This window comes from Odocoileus virginianus, chromosome 21 (genome assembly GCF_023699985.2).
Source record: "Odocoileus virginianus isolate 20LAN1187 ecotype Illinois chromosome 21, Ovbor_1.2, whole genome shotgun sequence".
Lineage (NCBI taxonomy): Eukaryota > Metazoa > Chordata > Mammalia > Artiodactyla > Cervidae > Odocoileus > Odocoileus virginianus.
In genome coordinates, this window is record NC_069694.1 from 42,020,267 (window position 1) to 42,045,035 (window position 24,769).

Consider the following 24,769-nt stretch of genomic DNA (forward strand, 5'->3'; position numbering starts at 1 on the left):
ATCCTGTCAGACACACAGAGGCAGCTTTTGTTCATCAATTACTTGGTGTTTCAGAACTAAGAGATTTTGTACAGAATGAAAGGATGCAGTTATTTGATGACCATTTCTTCAATGTCAATACATTTTAAACTTCATAGACTTGAAAAAGCAAAAGACTCATGATTCATGACTAATAACTACATAAACTACATCAAATCTTTTTGAAAAGGGGACTTTAATAAAGGAGATGCATTCATTTTTGTAAGTTTTTTGAAAGTTCTGCTTTTCCACTTTCTCTATCCTAAAGTCTCATCCTGTATTACGTTTGGAGCTTCTTTATAGATATAAATCGGGGCAGATATTTTCAAAATCAGAAATTTAAGTATTGGAAGGCAAGGGGGTTTTCTGGTAGCCAATGAGTAGAGATTAATGGACATACATAACACTCTGTGTAACTCTGGAGATACAGTATAGTGATTTATGGTTGAGCTGCTTGTTTTCTGTGTTGATTTTAAATGTGGTAATGGATATTCCCACAGCGTGCTTAATAAAAGTGTGCAAAATGCCTTAATTTTTTAAAAAATCAGAAATACCATCACTCTTATTTGCCAGCATAAGAAAGCTTAGAATATTAGTGTTGATACGTTTTGGTTGCTGTATCCTTAAGAATTTTTCTGCTGTTTGGTGGCTTCAGGTTTTGATTGAAATGTCAAGGTGTAATCATGACAGACTAATACGTGTCTGTGTATCTGGAGCCAGAATTGAAAAACTTCCTCTGACTTTTCTGTGTCTCTTCTCTTAGTAGTAAAGAATTATGCATTTACAGTTTCCCAAATGAACGTGTAATTTATTACTGATGCAAATTTTAGCTCTCCTGAATATAAACGGGAGTGGGGAGGGGGCAGTTCTTAAGCTGCAAGGTTCACCTTGCATCAGGTGTCTGCAAAGTCTTTAGACCCAATGCATGTTAGGGTCCCTCTCCCAATTGGAATCACTTACCCCATCATTTTCATTTTACTCTTTAGGCTTGAAGAAGTGTGTATTTAGCCATCAGTTCATTTTGTGTGGTCTGAGTTATAAAAATGCCCCTGCTGGTTTTTCCATATGAAAAACATGTTTTTCATTTGTGGAAACTTATATAATTTTTTTTTTTTTTTTGGCTGGGCTTTCTTTTGTGCTGCTTTAAATTGAAAGCAAATGTACTTCCCTCCCCTTCATTCTTGATTCCCCACCCCCATCTTTGCATGTTCCAATTACAGAGTTGTGAAAATAAGTCATCTTTCGGCTTTTGTTACTTTAAAACAGCTCTCGGTGATGTCAGAGTCAATACTAAAAGCATTAAGAATGCTGGCAGACTGCAATGCAGCTGCAATCCAACATGGTGCTGGAAATGGGGTTGAGAGCATAAAGGCTTTCCATATTCCCAGGGCGCACAACTGCTTGCGGCCTTGGCTTTGATCTCTTCAAAGGCTGCTGCCTCCTCCTAGATGGAGAGACTTGGCTGCCACTCGCTTGCATTGAAAAAAGGCAGAGGTCTCTATTCAGGCAGAAATCAATCACTGTGCAGAAACAATTATGTGTAATTCAACCATCATGAAAACAGGACGAGATTACGGGTTTGTTACCTGAGTGACTGTGTGGAGACAGGGAGCAGAGAACACTGGAGTCCTGCTGACATGCCACATCTCTGTGACAATTATAGACATATGAATGATGTGGCGGGCGGGGGAGGCACGATGACAAATGCTGGTCACGCTGTCCAGCAGAGCAGAAAATGAGGTTACAATTGGGAGATAATGTTTGCATATGTAACCATATTTCAGCAAGCCGAACAACTTCGGGGAACAGACCCTCAGAAACTCTTGTGGGTATTTATCTGTATGTATACTGGCATGTGAATGTGATATTAGCTGAATTAAGACAAAAGTCATCCTAATAATTTGAGAATTAGGCTGGAAAAGAGAAAGTAAACTTTGGATTATTACATTTGCTAATTTGGAATTTATACTGCTGACACCAAAGTCTGAAAACACAGCTAAGTTCCTAACCTAATATATGTGAGCCTGACTTTAAACATGTTCTAGTTTGAGGAACATTTTTGTTTTGAATTTGTTAATCCGCCTCAAAAAAACCTTTTGTTTTTTTCATCTTAATTTAAACCCTTTGGGAAAATGATTTTGTCAGTTGTTCTGTCTTCCCTTGTTTTCACATGTTATTTTTCTAAAGCAGCCTTCTGAAATGCGTTGGAAGTTTCCTTTCATTGTGAATAAAAACAGGGCCTTTTTTCTAGGTAGGAAATAGCTTTCTGCTTTAAGTAGAAGTATATTTAATCTCAGAGCCCTGACAAGCAAAGCTGTCGAGGCATTTATTTTTATTTTAACTTGCTCTTGTCACCTAACAAAGGCTTAGGAGTAACTTCACACTTTGCCAGCTAGCCCAGCTAAAGGGCGGGAAAAGGCAAAAATAAGACGAAAACCTAGATGACTGATTATAAAATGGTATTGCTGCTGCTCAGCTTGCTACCCAGGCCTGGGTTTACCTTTCATGCTGCTCCAGCTTAGACATCAGAGGCGTGAGAGCTGCTTTGAGTTACAGATCTTCAAACAATAAGTCAAAACAAAAAAATCAATCCCCTCCGGTCCCTGGGTGCAGTTATCAAAAGATAAAAGAGAAAAATAAAGTTATGCTAAAGCAGATAGAGGAAAGGAGTAGATATGCCAAGGAAACTCGGAGGACAAGTGCAGAGTTGAAGTGGGCCTCGTGTGAGCCAACATCAATGAATTTTTATCTTATCAAAAAGTTTTAGGGTTGCCAGTTCTTTTCAAACTGGATCCAGTCTGCTTGCTCCAGGGCTGCTTGGAGCATTGGCTTTTATAAAGTTGCTTCCCACCCCCTCCCCCCTTTAAATATAACCACATAGGAATTAGACTGCTTTTCACTCAAGGTATAAAACTTGCCACAGACTTCAACAGCAAATTAGGGGTTTCAATAATCCCTTGATATTTTGAATATAAATTGAGACTTTTAAAAAAAATGTTTATTGAAAGCTGTAGATTTACATGAAAAGTAAGGCAGATCTCTACAGTGTGTATTCTTTCTTCAAGCCAAATTACTAAGGAGAGCTGGAAAGCCCCCATGAATTCTTTTTGAGGTAAGAAATCTGTGTTTTTCCTGTGTTTTTTGTGGGTAATGTCAGATATTTTTGGAGATTAACTTTAACTATCTTTCTGAAGCTGTTTGGCCAGCATTTTGATACATGAGCCAGTACGTATTTTTATGAACCCGAGTTAGAGTTTAAAAGGCTTATATTTTTAGGTATTATAGAATACTGAGCCTATTTGCTCACTAATTTTATAGCTGTAAACATTTCTGAAATCAGTTCCTTCATTAACTTCCCTAAAGGTCTTTAATAAATGGCAGCACAGATTCTGTTTTTATCCTTCCCCTTGGCTTCCCTTTATTTCCTCAGTGATAGTGCACCTGAGCTTCTGCCCAGGGAGCCACCACGCTCATCTCCTTAACCACCGTCAAGCCTGACCTGTCCCTTGCAGGGTAGTAAGTCTCTGTATCTCAAGAGAGAAAAAGATACTTTGGCTTTATAGAACTGGATGCCCTGCTATTTAAAGAAACATGTTCTATATATAAACTGTAGTTAATCACTTGAGTACTATCTTCATAGCTTTCATTTGCATAGTTCAGATGACTCACTGTTTTGAAAATTAAATAAACTCAAATGGAAAACAACCACACACTGCGGGTTGCAACTTTTATTTCCTAGTAGAGTTAATGAGCAGAAAAATGGCGGAGCCACTTCCACACATCTAAGGCTTACAATTTTCTTGAACTATTTAATGAATGTACCTTATTATAAACGTTGAAGCTAGCGAGTATGTGCTGTAGGCCCTGAGAGAAAAAGTGAAGTTTCTTTTTAGTTTCTTATAATTAAGCTACTGTCAAGAATTGCAGTCTGTATTTTTAGGCCTTTGTCCTCTGACTCTCCTTCAGGCTAGCTGTGGCTTACATTTCTCCTCCAGTCTCTCTCTTCCATTTCCTATCCTTAATCCCGTCTTGTCATCCTTCCAGGCTACTTAGCAGATGCTGTTGTAAGTGTCTTCACGTTTACATACGACGAAAGAAAGACTACAGGAGGAAAAGGGATCAGGGCGTATGTACGTGCACACATGGGTACCGTGCTCTAGCAAACTCTGGTCTGTCCCAGGTGGGAGGACTTCTAAATTCCTGAGGTCCCGCCCTAAATCCTGAGCTCAGAGCTTTTACAGTCACGCAGGCAGTAGCAGCTCCGAGGGACTGGGGGGGCAAGGGTGTAGGGGTGGACTGTACCGACTAATCTCCAGTGATATCCTCAGCCTCCCCAAATAAACACCTATGCTAAGTAAAAGCATTCTTCAAGACAGAACCTGTAATCCCTTCTTCCAACTAGATTGCTGTCCCTAAGCCCCTTTGATGTAGAAATGAACATGCTAGGTAAATTGTCAGGCATCTTCCCCTGTGTGTACACGCACACATAAATACACGTACATATAATGCAGCGTTTCAAGCTGATGAGTTAGATCGCCTGCACTTGAATCCCAGCTCCACTGCATCATGGTTGAGACCTCAAGCAAGCTACCTTAAGTGTTTTAGCCCTTCTTTTCCTTATCTGTATAATGGGAGCAATAGTAATAACTGCTGTGAGGACTCTGTAACGGTAATGCAGGTGCAAAGCGCTGGTGACATTTAGGTACTGTGTTAGTGGTTCTTGAGTTCCTCACTCAGTCAAAACATTATTTGCAGTTTGCTGCTCATTGTTGAGATGTTTTGTCTATTTATGCATTTTTTTATATTTGAATTTCTTTATGACCCACTCCCAGAGTAGACCCCAGGCTGTGGAGGGAAATGTGGAGTCCAGCATGTTTCATCTGAGCTTGAATGTCTACTAAAGATGCAATAATGAGGGGTTTTGTTGTAATGATCCTAAGGACTGCATAATCATGGGAGAAAATATATGGTTAATATTTTGTTTAACTCTTAGGTTTCGTAATTTGGAGTTGAGGAAAACAATCATAATTCACATTTTCCTAGCCTTTTTCATATACTAAAGGAAATAGCTTATCTCTTTCAAAGGAAAAAAATTTAACCACATGAATGTTATATTTTCACATCCTATATTTGTTAGCTGGATATATTCCATAGGACTGTGTTAAGTTCTTCTACAGAGTCTGTGCATTCACTTGCATTTGGAATGGTGAAAAGGAGAGCCATATTCAAATATTTTGAGGTACAAATGAAAAATTGGACTAAAGATGTAAAATTTATAATATTTAGGGATTTGGTGGATGAAATAAACAGGATTCAGGTGACTGGATGATTGTAAATCCTCCCGGCTAAAAGCAGACTCTGGGCAGCACAGTAACTACTGTCTGTCCTTCCTCCGTTCAGCCTGCTCCTTGCCTGCCAGCACACTCGGCCTCCCAGCAACGAGCCAACCATCGTCATGTGACTTTACTTTCCCCTTCTCAGGTCTTTGAGAGCAGTTTTATCACAGACAAACTCCAGAATTTTAAATCTCAGTTGCAGCGTGAAGATATCAATGTGGTATTTAAAATATTACTTGGACACTCTGTTTTAATAGGAAATCTCCAATTTCAGTGATTTGTGTTGTTTTCGTAAAAACCATTGAAGATAAATTATTTAACAATTTGACTCCTTTTATCTTCAAAATTCTGTACTGTTAGAAGAATAATGATCCAGGAGAAGGGCACCAGAGTGTATTTTTATTAACGTAAATTTTTAAATATTTGAAATAAAACCTCTGAATTTTTGACAAGTCAAAACAAACTTAGTGTGAGTAAATAGCTTTATCCTTAGCAGAAAGGAACAGTCTCTCAATTTTTTTTCCAACTTGTTTGAGGTATAATTGACAAATTAAAATTGTATATACTAAAGGTGTGCAAAAAATGATGTTTTAGTCAACTCAGAATTTTAAAGGAACACTCAGAGGTCTTAATTGCAGTCATTTAATTTTCAGTGATTATGTACTTATTTAGCAACTTCACAAAAGTTACTGGCCAGTATCTCCCGTTTTACTCTTGGCTATTTGGAGTTAGAACATTCTTTCAAAATCTTACAAGCATAGCAGGGTAAACAATCACAAACATCTATACTTTTGAAAGAAAACTACAAATCTTACTGGAGGGCACATGACCCTAAATGGTTTTATGTGACTCTTGAGGCCCACTAAGAATTAAAAAGCGAGTTTTGTGAAACATGTAAATCTTGCCTCTAGCTTTGCTGTTATAAGACTCCTAAAAGGCAAACTTTTGGCATCTGACCCAATGTGTTGCTTTCCAGATTTGAGTGGGTTTTCGTGAGTTGGAATGTTACTATGCAACATAGGCATCTAAAATTAAAAAAAAAAAAAAAAAGGAAATGAAGGAGATGTGCGTTATTTCATTAGAAGTATTGAACTGGCAATTTAGCTTACATATTTCTATTGAGATTAATGCTTTGATTTTTGGAATATTTGGTTGATTAGCCAGTACAACTGAAGTATTGAAAGTTTGGGGGGATATATATAGTAGAAGGACAAAGCAGACATAATAGAAAGATAATTTATAAATTGTAGAAAATGCTCAGTCAACATGACGTTGAAATTTAAAAGGTAAGGATTCTTCAAAGAACGTGAGCACATAGTGTTTTCCTATGTGTCTTAGAAAAGATAAACTATGCCTTATAATTTTAGAGTTTTTAATGTCATCTTCTGGAAATCATTTTGCATTTAAATTCAGAGGTGTTTCTTTTTTTCTTGTCTGCCGTGTTTTGTTTTCCTATCTGAAAGCAAAAAAGATTTGCTTTTCACTCCACATCATCACCTTCCTATGAATGGTTACTGCTTTCAGGTAAAATGAGACTGGTTTTTGTTCAGGTGGCCTATTTGTCTAATAACTTAGTAATTGATTTTCTTTATGAATGGTAAGGAAGAAGTCAACCTAAGGAATTTTAAAAGTATGTAATCACACATACCATTTGATGTACACTTGGGTAGGGTGGTGGAGGGCAGTGATGAAGCCAAAAAGAAGAGATTTTTTGGAGCCAGCCCGTAGTGTGAGTGGGAGGCTCCAAGTGGGGTTAGCCCCTGGAGGATTCAGGGTGGATAATTACCTACACTGTAGGGCTTGAGGAGGCCTACACGTCTCTGCTTGCCTCGAAATCTCTCCCCTGCTGGCAGCCCATTGAAGTGTCACTCAGAAGACCTACTTGCTCCCAATTCCCACTCTTAGAGGTTCTTCACAGACAAGCAGGGATGCCGCTGCCTCAGGCCCCTGTTGTGTGCCCTTACCCCAGACACCGGGGTGGGGAGCACCTTAGAGGTGGGATGGTCAAACATTCTGGCTGGTAGACAGAGCTTTACACCTCTCCCCCAGTGAGGCCCAGCCCTCTGCAAGAGTAACTCCATCACCTCTCACTATCCCGCCAGCTCTCACCCCCACAGGGAGAGGCACCTACCTTTTAGGGCCATCACTGAAGATAAATGGAATCACTCTTGCATGTGTATTTGAGACCACTGTCATTTGCCTTCCTCTCACTCTTTTCCCCATTTTCAGGCTGAACATTCCTAGTTCCTCTAAGCATCTGCTTTTAGAACTACTGCTGTTCTGGCCCCGCCTCCTCATTACATGCTTTGTTCTGGTTCAATAAAGGCTTGAGGTTTTAATGCCTCAGTGCTTCAGATTGGGTCTGGCCATTGCAGCATAGGGCTGGCATGTGGGATCCCTCATTCTAGGCGTTAGAGTTCTATTAACGCAGCCATTAATTTGGAAAACTCAGGATTAGAAAAGGTCAGTTTTCAATACAATCCCAAAGAAAGGCAGTGCCAAAGAATGTTCAAACTACTGTACAATTGCATTCATTTCACATGCCAGTAAAGTAATACTCAAAATCCTTCAAGCTAGTCTTCAACAGTACATGAACCAAGAACTTCCAGATGTACAAACTGAATTTAGAAAAGGCAGAAGGACCAGAGATCAAATTGCCAACATCTGTTGGATCATAGAAAAAGCAAGAGAATTCCAGGAAAATATCTACTTCTGCTTCATTGGCTATGCTGTGTGGATCACAACAAACTGCAGAAAATTCTTAAAGAGGTGGGAATACTAGACCACCTCAACTGCCTCCTGAGAAACCTGAATGCTGATCAAGAAGCAACAGAACTGGCATGGAACAGCGGACTGGTTCAGAACTGGGAAAGGAATACATCAAGGCTATATGTTGTCACCCTGCTTATTTGACTTATATTCGTAGTACATTATGCAAAATTCTTGGCCAGACGAATCAAAAGCTGGAATCAAGCTGGTAGAAATATCAACAACCTCAAATATGCAAATGAGACCACTCTAATGGCCGAAAGCAAAGAGGAACTAAAGAGCCTCTTGCTGAGAGTGAAAGAGGAGACTGAAAAAGTTGGTTTGAAACTCAGCATTCAGAAAACTAAGTTCGTGGCATCTAGTCCCATCACTTCATGGCAAATAGATGGGGGAAAAGTGGGAACAGTGACATATTTATATTCTTGGGCTCCAAAGTCACTGCAGATGGTGACTGCACCCTTGGAATTAAAAGACACTTGCTCCTTGGAAGAAAAGCTGTGACAAATCTTTACAGCATATTAAAAAGCAGAGACATCACTTTACCAACAAAGTTCTGTATAGTGAAAGCTATGGTTTTTCCAGTAGTCATGTACGTATAGGACAGTTGGACCATAAAGAAGGCTGAGCACCGAAGAATTGACTTTGAACCGTGATGCTGGGGAAGACTCTTGTAGAGTCCCTTGGGCAGCAGGGAGATCAAACCGGTTAATCCTAAAGGAAATCAACCCTGAAATATTCACTGGAAGGACTAATGCTGAAGCTCCAATAGTTTGGCCATCTTTTGTGAAGAGCCAGCTCATTGGAAAAACCCTGATGCTGGGAGGGATTGGGGGCAGGAGGTGAAGGGGACGACAGAGGATGAGATGGTTAGATGACATCACCCATTCAATGGACATGAGGTTGAGCAAACTCCAGGAGATAGTGAAGGACAGGGAAGCCTGGTGTGCTGCAGTCCCTGGACATGACTTAGCAACTGAACAATGAACAGCAATGCAACCATAGGTTTTAGTCATTTCTTGACATTTGGACTCAAAGTTAATTTGGGGCAACTAAAATTCCTGTCCTCTTCCAACATGTTGGTATATGGACCCATCATATTAATCCATATTAAAGCCTCTCTTCTCAGTGTTACTTAGTCATTTCTAGCCATTTGGGGTCATTTTGGATTCAGTGATAGTGTTTTTTACATTTGCTGTTTTCCTGTCCTGTTGGACAACCAGTTCGTCCTAAAGATCAGTCCTGGGTGTTCATTGGAAAGACTGATGTTGAAGCTGAAACTCCAATACTTTGGCCACCTGATATGAAGAGCTGACTCGTTTAGAAAGACCCTGATGCTGTGAAAGATTGAGAGCAGGAGGAGAAGCAGACGACAGAGGATGAGATGGTTGGATGGCATCACCGACTCAATGGACATGGGTTTGGGCGGACTCCAGGAGTTGGTGATGGACAGGGAGGCCTGGCGTGCTGTGGTCCATGAGGTCACAAAGAGTCGGACACGACTGAGCGACTGAACTGAACTGAAGTGTCCTATTGGAACTTGAAAGACAAGCATCTTCATTTTCTTTAAGTCGGTGATTAAAATTGTTTGGAGACAGGGCTAAGAACAGACTTACTGAGCCATTCATCAGTACCCTTTGGGTATTTTGGGAGGATCTTGCTTGGACTTTGGAATCAGGTAAGAATCCTAGTTTTAGTTTTGGCTTACAGTGTGACCTTGAGCAGTTAACTTCTCAAGATGTTAATTTCCTTATATGTAAAATGATGATACCACTTGATAGAACAGTTGTGAAGATTGGAGATCATGTATGTCAATTATCAAACACAGTGCTTGGCACATAGTAGTAGTCAGCAAAGGTTAGTTCTGTTTTTTTTCCTGTGCTTTGGAATCATAAAGTTTTTTTTAAAATAATTTATTTTAATTGGAGGCTAATTACTTTACAATATTGTGGTGGTTTTTGCCATACATTGACATGAATCAGCCATGGGTGTACATGTGTCCCCCATCCTGAACTCCCCTCCCACCACCCTCCCCATCCCATCCCTCTGGGTCATCCCAGTGCACCAGTCCTGAGCACCCTGTCTCATGCATCAAACCTGCACTGGTCATCTGTTTCACATATGGTAATATACACGTTTCAATGCTCTTCTCTCAAATCATCCCACCCTCACCTTCTCCCACAGAGTCCAAAAGTCTGTTCTTTATATCTGTGTCTCTTTTGCTGTCTTGCATATAGGGTTGTTGTTACCATCTTTCTAAATTCCATATATATGCGTTAATATACTGTATTGATATTTTTCTTTCTGACTTACTTCACTCTGTATAATAGGCTCCAGGTTCATCTGCCTCAAATGTGTTCTTTTTTATAGCTGAGTAATATTCCATTGTGTATATGTATCACAACTTTCTTATCCATTCATCTGCTGATGGGCATCTAGGTAGCTTCCATGTCCTGGCTATTGTAAACAGTGCTGCAATGAACATTGGGGTACACGTGTCTCTCAATGCTGGTTTTCTCGGTGTGTATGCCCAGCTATGGGATCGCTGGGTCATATGGCAGTTCTCTTTCCAGTTTTTAAAGGAATCTCCACACTGTTCTCCATAGTTGCTGTACTAGTTTGCATTCCCACCAACAGTGTAAGAGGATCCCCTTTTCTCCACACCCTCTCCAGCATTTATTTGTAGACTTTTTGATGGCTGCCATTCTGACTGGTGTGAGACATACCTCATTGTGGTTTTGATTTGCATTTCTCTGATAATGAGTGATGTTGAGCATCTTTTCATGTGTTTGTTAGCCATCTGTATATCTTCTTTGGAGAAATGTCTGTTTAGTTCTTTGGCTCATTTTTTGATTGGGTCTTTTCTTTTTTTCTGGTATTGAGCTGCATGAACTGCTTGTTTATATTTTGGAGATTAATTCTCTGTCAGTTGTTTCATTTGCTGTTATTTTCTCCCATTCAGAAGGCTGCCTTTTCACCTTGCGTATAGTTTCCTTCATTGTGCAAAAGCTTTTAAGTTTAATTAGGTCCCATTTGTTTATTTTTGCTTTTACTTCCATTACGGTGGGAGGTGGGTCATAGAGGATCTTGCTGTGATTTGTGTCGGAGTGTTCTGCCTATATTTTCCTCTAGGAGTTTTATAGTTTCTGGTCTTACATTTAGATCTTTAATCCATTTTGACTTTATTTTTGTGTGTGGTGTTAGAAAGTGTTCTAGCTTCATTCTTTCACAGGGGGTTGACCAGTTTTCCCAGCATTACTTGTTAAAGAGATTGTCTTTTCTCTGTATATTCTTTTCTTATATCTCTTCTCTTGTATATTTTTGCCTCCTTTGTCAAAGGTAAGATGTCCATAGGTGTGTGGATTTATCTCTGAGCTTTCTATTTTGTTCCATTGATCTATATTTCTGTCTTTGTACCAGTACCATACTGTCTTGATGACTGTGGCTTTGTGGTATTGTCTGAAGTCAGGCAGGTTGATTCCTCCAGTTCCTTTCTTCTTTCTCAAGATTGCTTTGGCTATGGAATCATTAAGTTTAATCCTCCATCCTTATGTCGTGGATTAACTGATTCGTTGTCTCTCCATCAGTTTCACAAGTCTTCTCTTTTATAGGATTGAGGGCTGCTTTTGACTGTTCCTCTGGTGCTCTATATCACTTCACATTTGAACCTTAAATAAAGAACTTTGGATGAGTAGTTGACTTGTTACCTAGGCCTCTTTCATTACACTGGATTAATTTATCAGTTGATAATTTGGAAGAAAGGTGGCCTAGGAGGAGACATAGTGGGTAGGAAGGAGCAGTGTGATAGCAGCCTTCAGGTAGTTGAGGAGTATGGAGAAGGAAATAGACTTGCCTTGTGTAATCCTAAAGAACAAAATTATACAAGCCCACAGTCCTTTATTCATAAATTTGGAATTGAAAAATACCTAAAAATTGAGTGTTTTGGTAAATTTGGTGGCAAAATCTGACTCTTAATTGGTATGAAGTTATTTATAATCTTTATTCTACTGAGTGTGAATATTCATATGCCTCACTGCACAAATAAAAACATGTTTGGTTATAGAGCATTGCCCTGGACCCCACTGAGGACAGTACATGATATGTAGTGTGTGTCCCATTTTACTTTTCTAAAATCTGAAAAATTGAGTTATAAAACATATGATCCCAAGGGTTTTAGATAGATTGTAGACCTGTACCAAAGGGTAAATAGAAATTTTAGAAGAATCCCAGTCTAGCTTAGGGAAGACTTTCTCACATACTTGGCAGTAAACTGGGATTATTTTCCAACAGGATGATATCTCTAGCACTGAGGTCATTCGTGGCAGCGGTGGGGAGGGGCTGTGCAACCATGTCTTTAAAATGTTGTCAAGGGAGTTTTATGAGTAGGAAACTGGACCTATAAAGTCTTCCAACCCTGCATGCCAGAGTGCCAGCACCTAATGACAGAGAAGCTCATAATTGCTTTACATTTATTACTTATGTCTCATGATTACTTAAAATGCAATAGTCATTGTAAAGTTTAAATTCTTAATAAAAGTTGTATGATAAACTTCTGTTTCATGAGGTTAATCTGACCCAGACGTTCTCAGAGTCTGGTCCGGGGATCAGCAGCATCACCATCACCTGGGAGTTTCTTAGAAAAAAAGCAAATTTCCATTCCCATCTCAGGTCTGCTGAGAACTCTGTAAGACGAGGTCCTGAACCACGTGTTTTATAAAGTCCTCCAGGTGATTCTGGTGCATGCTAATTCAGCAAGCAGTACTGAATTTCCATGACAAAAACACCTGGAGGGGCCCACGGTGCCTGCAGTCTAGGCCCAGGTTATCCTGTGCGGAGTAACTATTTCCAAAGGGCTGTAAATGAAACTCAAATACAGGAGGGAGAGTATGGGAGGAGTAAAGGAATGGTAACTGGGACAGCGAGAAAAGGCTCATTAGAAAGAGCGTGCTTTTAGGACAGGTAGGACTGTGGGGTACAGATGGGCTAGTATTCCTGGCTCAGAGGAAGGAACAGTTATCTCCCCACTGGGAAAGCCTTTGTCCCTAGATTGTCAGTGGGGATATAGCATGGACAAGAGAGGACCAAGGCAATATATGAGCCAGAATACTAGATTACATCTTTCACATACTTTTGGATGTGAAATCAGTGTTGGACATAAGTGCCTTAACTTATTTATCCTTGTTAAATTTCATCTTGCTCAAATAGGCATATCAGTTGAGTCCTGCAATATTTTGGATTCCTGAATTTCTCAACCCCATTGCCTAATTAGATCCTCATCCAGGTAATCAATAGAAACTCTGAACTTGTATTTGCAGTCTCCCTCCAAGTTGACCTAAATCCTAACATCGTGTTAGTTGCACTTGCTGAACTACAAAGAAATAGTCTTGATTTCTTGTGTGGTTTGCAAAAAAACAAAAAAGTCCCTTTGTTTAATCATCATACCCTAAACAACACACCACTAAATGTTTTACTGAGAACTTTTTACATTTTAAGCTTTTTATTATAAAATGTGCTTTACACTATATGATCAGCTGCCCAAGGGCAGAATTTTGTCTGATTTTCAGCCTGTCAGAAACTCTGAATTTTTATTTTATGTTCTCAAAGAGCCCATGCCTCATGAAAGCCATACTGGTGACAAATAGCATATATTGGATTGTGCCAGAAAGCTACCCAGAATAGGGGCTCACGAATAGGTTTTTCATAACTTCCTCTTCGATCATTCAGGCAATTTGTGGAGACTGACTTTGATATTGTTGCCCAAGAGTTGACAGTGCTTCCAGATGCCTTTCTTTTGGCCGAAATTATGTCTAATGATATATGGAAGTGTGTTTTTGTGATGGCCTCTTGCATAATCATGTAGGCATTGCCTGTGTACTTTTGAGTGGTTCAAGTTAGAAAAACCTGTTTCTCTACATCACCTCCCACCACCATGTAATAGCTTCATCCTGTTTAACACCAAAAAAATATGTATACCTTATTCATTTTTTTTTTCTTTGTTGGTTAAGGACAAGCCTAAGCTCCAGGAAACAACTTGGGAAGTCAGGGAAGAGAACATGTTATTTTCACTCATAGCAAATTAACTGGAAAGCCTTTTGATGAACTGTAAACAGTTAATAATGTAATCATAGGCTAATAACACTGCATCATAGGACTGTCAACATAGAGAGCCTTCTTGTGCCTTTAAGGATCTCATCAACATTATCCAGGTAGATAGTTATCTGTCAAGCTCTTAATGGCTTCTTTTAAAGAGAATCATATAAGCAATCTTAATAATTGGTTCTGGTCACCTGTGTTACAGGCTGTCATTCCTGTTTTTTTTAAACCAAATTCCAGCCGCTGATCTAAAAGTTCTTGTATGAAGGGAGGGATTTGGGCTATTTTAACTGATCCTGGAAAGCAAAAGGAAATGAAGGAGGTATTTTAAAGTGGTAGTGATGATGTTATGGAAAAAAGAAATGAAAAATAGAATCACTATTGACTACCTCAATGACTATTCACTTTGAATAGCTCTGTTACCCATTACATGGTTTAAGAGGACAGTGTTTCTTGCCTAAGTTGTTACCATTTTTTAATGGTACTTTAGTCAGGCTAAGAAAATTGTTCAAAGAATACACAGTGTGATTCCTAGGATTATACCCTAGTGATATTGATATCGGGGCTTCCCAAGTGGCTCAGATGATAAAGAGTCTTCCTGCAATGCGGATACCTGGGTTTAGTCCCTGCATTGGGAAGATCCCCTGGAGGAGGAACTGGCAACCCACTCCAATATTCTTGCCTGGAGAATCCCATGGACAGTGGAGCCTGGTGGGCTGTGGGCTACAGTCCCTGGGGTCACAAAGAGTCAGACATGAATGAACAACAATATTGATATAACATTTTTTATCTAGAATATTTGCAACTAGCTTTTAATGATATAAGATATTATATTTCTAACTTCATTAAAAAAATCAGATACCAAGATATGACCCTGAATTAACTGGAAACTTTTTGTTGTCAGATAGACTTATTAAGAGTGAGAAGAACTACCAAAGATAGCTTTGTCATTTGTTTTTTAAGTGAAATACCCAAGGCAGGATTTTTGTTCTATATCTGAAATTTTCTTGAAATCTGAGAAAAGTTATTTTACTCGGGTTGTTCTCTCTTCTGCCTCTCCTTTATTCTTGAATGACCATGTTTTTGAGAACAAAGCATTGGACATTCATGCAGTCTATACATGGTTTGAGCTTCTAACCTACTCCTTACCAAAAAGAAAAAAAAATTATGACTCTGAAGCTTAGAGACGCTATGATTCAGAGATACTCTTTTCCTCCAAAATTATAATTTTCTTGGAATTCTAGTGCTCTTATAATGCTGGAGGCAAAGGGAACATTCTAACTGACCACTGGTTCTTGGGAATGGAAAGATTTTGTGTTCTTCTGTCTCTTTCTGGTGAGCTGGTTGGAACTGACCAGAGTTCTATATAGGTCAGAAAGACTGTTCATGGCCCAAATCCTGCAAGGTGTTCAGGGAAGTTGGATTTTCTGTATTCCTTTCTTCTGCCCTTGAGAGCAGCAGGTTTGTTAACGTCAGGAATTGGAGAAAGGACAGAAACAAGGTGGGACAGGGAGTGGTGAAGACGGTGCCCAGTGGGTGCTCTTTGGGGTTTTACCTGGCCTTCTTTTCTGAAGTAAAAGTGATGCCTATGATTTCATGGTGTGGGAAGGTTTTGTTTATTTTATCTGTGATATTTATTTGATTGCTACAAATAACCATTTATGGTAGACATTTTTATGAGTTCTTTTCCTCTTTTATTTTTAATATATCTTAAAGCAGCAGCAAAGGAAATTAAATGAACTGATTCATACATAGCCTTACTATCCTAATAAATAGCTCTTTGATTATTTATGCTCTTTTCTACTTTCTAGTCCTTGCCCATGCACACAAGTGTTTTTTGGCATTTCCGTGATCGTATCTGTTTAGATATTTATCCCTGATGGCTCAGACAGTAAAGAATCTGCCTGCAGTGCGAAGACCTGGGTTCAGGCCCTCGGTGAGGAAAATACCCTAGAGGGGGAAAGACTGCCCATTCCAGTCCTCTCACCTGGAGAATCCCATGGACAGAGGAGCCCGGCCGGCTCCAGTCCATGGGGTTGCAAAGAGTCGGACACTGCCGAGTGACTAATACACACACACCCAGCCTTTCAATAAGAACAGGTGTTGTTTATTTAAAACTACATATTTATTTCCTAGTTAAATATATTTCAAAATTTAGAAAAAGACAGTTTAAAGTCAACTTTAAAATAAGTTATTTCAGAAAACAAATTTATGGTTACTAAAGAGGATGAATTAGGAATACAGAATCAAACTATTATACATAAAATAGATGAGCTATAAGGATTTGTTGTATAACAGAGAATTATGCCCAGTATCTTTTAATGACCCATGATAGAATATAATCTGCAAAAAAAACAGAATCTTTATGCTATACACCTGAAGCTGACACTGTATTGTAAATCAGCTATACTTCAATTAAAAAGATAAAATAAGTAACGTCTTGTGCTCGCTTCGGCAGCACATATACTAAAATTGGAACGATACAGAGAAGATTAGCATGGCCCCTGCGCAAGGATGACACGAAAATTCGTGAAGCGTTCCATATTTAAAAAAAAAAAAAATAAGTAACGTCTTTACAAAGGGCAAAAAACGTTCCAACTCCTTACTTTCGGTCACATCAATTTCTCCTTAAAGAAAAATACATTCTTTTTTTTTTTTTCTTGATATTTTAATCCCACCTTGCTTTACTATGAGTGACAGATTTCTTGTCAAGCTTTTATGGTTACAGGTTTTTTTTTTTCAATGACAATGAAATAATTTTGCTTATATTGTTAATATTGACATTTAGGAGCTCTTGTTCAGTTTTATCTTCTTTGTTGTTTTTACTGAACCTCTGACTTATCTTTGAAGGGCAAAGTAAAGATCTTTGTGAAAGTCCTGACTGCTGGACTCTGCATTAGTAAGAGGTCCTTTTGTGGGAACTCCACAACCATTGAATATTGTCACTTTTGTATTGCGGCTTGCATGTATATTTCTTTTTGAGAATACCACCCCTCTTGAGAACTGTATGTAATTCACTTGCTGTTTTTCCCCTAACAGTCATATTTTGTGATAACATACTCAGCTTGTGTTACATTAGCAAACCTTCAGTATCTGGAGAGATAAAGAAATAGGACTTATGTGATTGGAATGTCTAGCACTGGACCCTGCAGAGAAGATTCAGGGCCATGGTCTAAAGCGCCGGAAAAGGGGATGAAAGGACAGGCACCTAATCCTTGACCTCGTTCTCTTTGCCTGGCCTCAAACCTTTGAAACTTTAAATTTCTATTTTCCACTGTTCATCCTTTACTGTGTTGACAAGTTATACTCCATACATCCATAAGCCCTCTGTGACTTCCTTTTTCCCTCTGTGTATTTATATTCCCAAAATCTCTGATTCCTCACAGTGGCAGAAATACTACAGTGCATTTTCTGCTTAAATAAGCGATAAGTGGCTACAATGCATGCTCTGTTCTAGTACATGAAATGTGCTGTGAGACCAGTTCAGGAGACTGCCTGTTGTCCCTGAGGTAGATTGGTGGGTGGTCTTCAGTTGCATGGAGAAGAGAACGTAAGACGTATGACAGTACAGTGGTAATTGTAAATAACGAACCCGGTGCCTGCTTCTCTCTACCCTGACTTCTCCGGCCCTCTTCAGTCTCTCTCTGGAGGTTCACAAGATTTGACGTCAGCAGTTTATATAGCCGTCTTCCTGTAGTCAGCATTTCCTTAGGTATACAACTTTATAAATGAGGTAAGTAGTTTTTAGATGTCTTTCATTCCCTTACTAGTCCCCCAAATTTGGAGGACTCTGAAGTAACCTCAGGAACCCTGCTGAAACGTAATCCAGAGAATCAACCTGTCAAATGGGAAGTGTCCCAAGTGCAGTGACAGGTCTCTCCCTGGTTTCCATTTGTTATTCTTTCTGCTAACGTGCCCCCTCCCACACAGGGAAAACTCCTACCAGCTCACACATCTTCTCTCCTGAGGGGCCCTTCTTGGGTCCTAGTTGGCCTTAATCACTCCTGTAGAGTTGTTTTATTTTTAATTCATGCCTCACAGGATTTTACACGTTGTATTGAAAGTTATTAGTTTACATCTCCTTCCTCTTCTTACATTGTGTACGGATTCTTCAGGACAGGGGCCACCTTTACATCATTATCCTCTAAAATAGAGTCACATACACACAGATCAGTAAATGATGAAGTAAATGAATGGCACTGTCCATCTCATTTTTTCCCCTAAGTACAAAAATTAAGGAGATGAATATGTTAAGAAAATGTTAAGTTACAGTTTTGATTACTTCAGTTGTCATTTATCCTAACTTCTACACATGGCAAAAGCAAAGACAAATTCTGTCTGGAAGCCCTACCTTTACAATAGGTCTCAAAGAATTTCCATAAATAAACGAAAGAAATAGGCACTAATAGTAAAGAAAGAAAAGCATAACACACAAGAAAATATGGCCCCATAGTTAGTAGATTCAGTTGAGCCAGACACCACCGTCTTTAAATCAGCATTATTATATGTATTATCCAATATGGTGGTAGTTCTTGTATGTATGTGACTCTTGAGCACTTAACTGAGAAACTGAATTTTTAATTTAGTTTAGGTAGCCATATAGCTGGTGACTAATATAATATATGGAACAGTACAGCTTTAGAAAATAGAATTATTATACACTTAGTTTAATATGTTTAAGAAATAAAAAAGGAATTGAAAAACATGAGCAAAGATGAAGAGACTACAGAATTAAGATGACAGCTCTGAAAAAGAAACAGTTTTTAGAAAGGAAAAAGTTGAGTATTTAAAGCTGAAAATTAAAATGGATGAGTTTAAGAGCAGAATGGACTTAGCTGAAGGGAGAATTAATGAAATGGAAGAGAAATCTAAAGAGATTTTGCAGAATACATAGGGAGAGATAAAAAGGAAAATTATGAAAGTTAATGTAGAAGTTATTACATGTAAAGACCAACCCAGAATAAGCTGATAGAATATGATAATATCAGACAAAGGATGATAAATTCTAAACTGTCATGCTTTTAATAATATAACTTCAAAAATCTATAAAGAAAAAATTGATAGAAACACAAGGAAACATGGACAAATCCACCTTTCAGTAAAGGATTTCAACATATCTCAGTAATTGATAAAATCAACAGATGTTCCTCCTCCTCAAAATAATTAAACTATAAAATATTTGAACAACACAATTAACAAACTTGATCGAATTATGTGGATCATTGTATCCAGCTGCTTTGTGATATAGAATAATAGGCCAGAAATCAAGTGTTAACCAAATTTCAAAGGGTTAGTTATCACACAACTGTATTCTTTCATCAAAAAGTTATTGGGTTGGCCAAAATGCTTGTTTGCATTTCTCCGTAAAGGTGTGACAGGAAAACCTGAATGAACTTTTTGGCCAATCCAATATTAATTTAGAAGAAAACTAGAAAAACTTTCTAGTCTTTTATCGATAAGGAGAACTCTTCCAAATGCCTCAAAAGTCAAAGAACTTATTTAGGACTGAATGGTAATTAAAAGTTGACATATGAAAACCAGTAATACGCAGCCAAAGAGTTTCTTAGAAGTTTATAGCCTTACATGCTCCTAATAGCAAAACAAGAAAGAGTAAGTAAAGGTGCGGTAAATATGTGATGAATCAAAGAGAATGACTGAGACATGAGAAGTGATTGCAGCACAGGGCAGGTGAGGGGATAACCTCCATTTGCCACTAGCAGTCATTCATGACTCTGAGAAATTAGTCTTTCAAAATCTTGACCAGAAGATGTTGTCCAGGTTACTGGGAACAGCTGGTCCAGAGGGTGAGAAAAGGAAAGTGTTTACTCTGTAATACTCAAAATACTAGGACATGCTTCGTCTGTGCGTTGGTATCTCTATTTCTTTACTCAGAGCAAAAATGAAACCAACTTAGGTGAGTGGATTAGTATTAGCAGGTTTGGTTTGGTAGATAGGTTCTCACAGTGTAGTCTCTGAACCCCTGGGGTCCCTGAGACACATTTGAGGGAGTCCATGAGAATGAGATCAGAATAGTTGTCATGATAATATTGTCCTTTTTTTTTTCTTTTTTGCTGCTTCACTTAACTGTTAACATTTGCACACTAGTGTTATGAAAGTAACAATGAATAAAACTGGTGGCAGCACAGATCACGGCAGTAGCACACCAACTCTATTGATCACGATTATATTCTTTACTATAATGAATTCAATTAAAAAATGTTGATGCCCCTTGATAAATTAGTGAAAGTTATTAATTTTATTATTAATAAAATAATGTTTTCTTTTCTCAAGAGAATGTGTGATTTTTTACTTTATAGAATGATTAATGATCAAATATGGCTATTTAGACTTGACTTTTGGTAGACTTTTTATCAGAACTAAGCCTGTCACTTTCTAAGGAAAATATACATTTATTACCAATAATAAAATTCAGACTTTCAAGAAAAAACTAGAATTTTGGAAGTCTTGTATCCTTCTCCATAAGCTTGAAACCTGAATCCTTAGAGACTTTTCTAATAAGATCATTAGTGATATTGAAAAATGTGATTTTGATATGGTATAGTGAAATATGTCAATATGTGGAAGATCTGCAATAACAAAGTAAACCAACATTCTCAAAATGATCAGTACTTATTATAAAATCATATGTAGATGAAAAATCTATTCAATGTGCAAGATAGACTAATGGATTTTCATCTGACAGAGTAGGGAATGTTCACTCACATGGTTTCTAATTTCATTTTGCAACTAACCCATAAGTGAAACTATCGTTTGTCCAATGTAGTATAATACCTACATTATCCTACAAGTATAAGAAGAATATTTAAAATTATCTGAAAAGGCTATTAAAATAATTCTGTTTTCACTACATATCTGTGTGAGGCCAGGTTTTCTACGTTTATTTTAATCAAAACAAGATACCATCACGAATTTTATGCTGAAGCAGATATGAAAATGCAGCTGTTTTCTATTAAGCCAGATGTTAAAGGGATTTTCAAAAAGGTAAAACACTAGCACTTATTTTCCGTACTAATATTGTTTAAAGTCACATGTAATGAATTTATTGCTATTGTTTTTATAAACAAGTAAATACTTTTAAATGTGCTGTTTTAACTTCTACAGGGTAATTATTAATAGATATAATCTATATAAACAAAAGCTCTTTGAGGTCCTCAATAATTTTTTTAAGAGTAAAAGTCTCCTGAAACAAGAAAATTTGAGAACTACTAGTTTAGTAAATCAGACTTTTAAGCCCTTTCATGGGAAAGACTGTATGCTGCCAAAAGCATAGATACATACCTGGGTTTTTGTTTTTGTTTTAATGCTATTAAGTTATGTACCACACCATTCAGAATAATCCCAAATAGGCCATACTGGCAAGACGTAAGACATTTTATTTAATGCTTTGAGCTTTTCTTTTCTTTTTTCTTTCTTTTTTTTTTTGCGTATTTAAGTGTGGGTAATTTTTCCCATCATTTTGTACATGACTGTAGTATTATTAAATAACATTTTGAACCCTGTAGATCTGAACCCTATCATATATTTGAAGTAAACTTGGAAATTTCTTAAGTGAAAATTTATGATGAGAATCTATCATGTCCTTTTCTAATTAAAATAAAATTTCAATGTGTTGATTCAAACATCAAAAATAGGATGATCTTTTCTAAATGAACGTAGAAAAGAAAATTTTCTCATTTAATAAAAACAAAGGATTTAGAACCCAAAGACTTGCTCTTTTCCTCAGTATGTGATTTTTGGTAACCTGATGTTTGTGCTTTCACCCTGAATGTGGGTGTTGGCCTTCACCTCTACAGATGGGGCTCTGATCACTGCCTTTTCTCTTGGCCTTTAGACCTCAGAATTCCACAAGCACTGTCAGGAGATGGGAGTGAGAAAGAGGAAACAATCATCTTACCGTGTTACTCATATGATATTCTAGAAAGTGAAAAAATAAATTAAGACTAGGAAACCCAGCTTCCTGCAGAATTTGCATCTATAATCTCTACATAGTTGATCTGGTGAGAAGGCAAAAGAAACTGAGTAAAATCCTCCTCTTTAAATTTTATTTTTATGTTTCTTTCCTTGGTGTAAGTTACTTGAATGTATTTAGTCACAAACCACATGTGGCAAGGACAGCTCCCTCAGAAGGGTGCAGAGCTGTCATCTACACACACCAAAATACATGTTTGGAAAAAAATAGAAAGTTTTTGCTTCAACCGACAAGAAGCTCAAGAACAGATTTGACCATACCAACCAATGTATGTGAAACAAAACCCAGAGAACAGGTTGGGTGAACGTTGTGTTACACTGTCTCATTAAAGTAAATGAGTCAAGATTGATCTAATTAACTGACACAGATTCAGCATATTTACCCACGAAAGCAGGCGGCAGTGGCCATCTCCTGCCACAGCTGTTAGTTTAAATTACTCACATGAGTCATTCTGAGAAAAAGACTCTGCCTTTAACAAAATAAAATAAGTAAACAAACTATTTGAAATCTTTGTCTTGTACCTGATAATCATCTAAGAGAACATGGTAATTTTGTACTTGGGAGAGTCCCTGACCTGAGGCCTTTCCAATCCTGAAGTGGCCTAGGAGGAAATTAAAAGAAATGTCTTTGTATTTGTTGTTCATAGGAGACAGTGTTTTATCAAGTCTGTCACCTTTCTTACTAGTTCATCTATAGCATTGTAGTTGGTAGATCACATTTAGCCTAAACTTCACAGTCGAGCTGTTCAGAGCCAGTATGTGAAAAATATGGAGGTTGACTGCCAACAGATTGATCTGTTGAGTATTTTTATGTCATTGTTTAACCAGTGAAGAAGTGTGGATTTGTAAAAAGATGATGAGAGAGATTAATAAGCTCATCTTTTAAAAAAACAATGGAGCAGAAATAATAATCACTGCTCCGATACGCTTGGAGGGAACCTGTACAGTGGTGTCAGATATGAATCTGACTCATACCTCTGTCGTGTACCAGCTCTGGGATCTTAGGGAACTCATTTCGTCTTTCCAAGACTCACCATTCCCCTCTCCCAAAATGGGGATAATTATAGTAATCTCAAAGGGTTGTCATTGGGATTAAACATTTGTTTAGCACGGTACTTGGTGCAGAGTTAATGCTCCAAATCGTAGTAACAGTAATTGTCACTGTTATCTTTGCTAATATTTAGTTGTATTTCCCAAGTACTAATTAAGTCCTGTTATCTTCTAGAGCCTTGGTTCTCTTATCTCTACAATATGGGGTTGGTGGGTGAGCTCTAAGTAACTCTTCCTGCTGGACATTCTGAGCCTGGTTTAGGAGGTTGGCAAGCTGCCCAGTGGAGGGTCCATGACACTCCAGGTCCCCTGCCTCCCCTTCCTCCCCTCCCCGCAGCAGCCCTGGCCAGGCAGCTCCCAGCAGGAGGCTGCTAGATCAAAGCCCTGGGAAAGGTCAGGCATTCCTGGCACCGTGACACTCAGCTGGCTAATAGCTGCCCTTCCCTGGTCTAGTCCTTCCGATCACCAACCCCTACCAACAGAGGCTTTTCTGGAAGCCGCTTTCTGGGTACTGGGGCCCACCTGAGCTGGGGATAAACTTAAGGGAGAATTCTTGTGTGGAGGTCACCATCAAAAAGCTTTAATTTATGCTTTTGCTTTCTTCTGGGATATATAAAAGGTGAGAATAGGATGGTGGTCAAGTCTTGCCAAAGATGTTAATGAGTGGTGAATGATGCCACAAGAGGTGCCACCACTAAAAATGGTGTCATAAGACATAATAAGGGATTATGCTTACAATATATTAAGCAAAAGACTAGATTACAAAACATCATCACAGTCATGGTTTTCACATGTATGTGTGTGAAACTAATAGAGAAATAGGAGGAGAAAGAACTTTATCTCTGTGTTAAAGTGTTTTTTCTGGGTGGCAGTGTCAGATAGTTTTTATTTGACTTTTACTTGGATTTTCTAAATGTTCTACATATGCAGAGAATTCTAGTAAGGAGAAACAAAAGCTGATTTTTTTAAAGAAAGAAACCAAATTGTCTTTCAGATGAAAAGTTTTAACCTTTCAAAGAAAAGAGGATGTGTGCCTGTGAATTGTGTGCACCGAGGCCTGGAAGTGCCCTGTTGCCACTCCGGGAGGCTTGGGCTTGAAGCTCTGAAAGGAGCAGGTTGCTCTGGGTCTGTTAGCTTCACGGAAGTTCTGTGTGTGTGTGTGTGTGTGTGTGTGTGTGTGTGTGTGTGCGTGCGTGCGTGCATAAGAGAGAGCGCCATGGCGAGGTGAGCTGGGGTGCTGTGGCCAAACGCAGTTAATAGTGGATGTAAAGGGCTCTCTGGATCCTTTTCTCTGACCTGTTGATTCTCTGTCTTGTTAGCTGAGTCCAGCCCATGTCCTCCCACTCTCTTGACTGGATCCCAGCCCTAACTCCACACAGCAACCTTGGTTTTCAGGGTCTGCTGTTCATTTTACCTGAAGCTGAAAAATCTTACCTGGACACGAGCACATCAATGAGTCTGTGGCTTCACTCAGAATTGAAACCACCATTTCTTTTCTTTTTGTCGTAATGGCTTCA

The 24,769-nt window shown here is 38.5% G+C and overlaps 1 protein-coding gene and 1 non-coding gene across 9 annotated transcripts in view; both read left to right on the forward strand.

The window, feature by feature from the left end:
* The window catches only part of LEF1 (lymphoid enhancer binding factor 1), a 119,957-nt gene that overhangs the window by 25,518 nt on the left and 69,670 nt on the right, over window positions 1-24,769 (forward strand). The window lies entirely within an intron of this gene.
* On the forward strand, window positions 16,656-16,762 carry LOC139030286 (U6 spliceosomal RNA). The gene has a single exon (XR_011482590.1). It is a non-coding gene; the product is annotated as a U6 spliceosomal RNA (small nuclear RNA).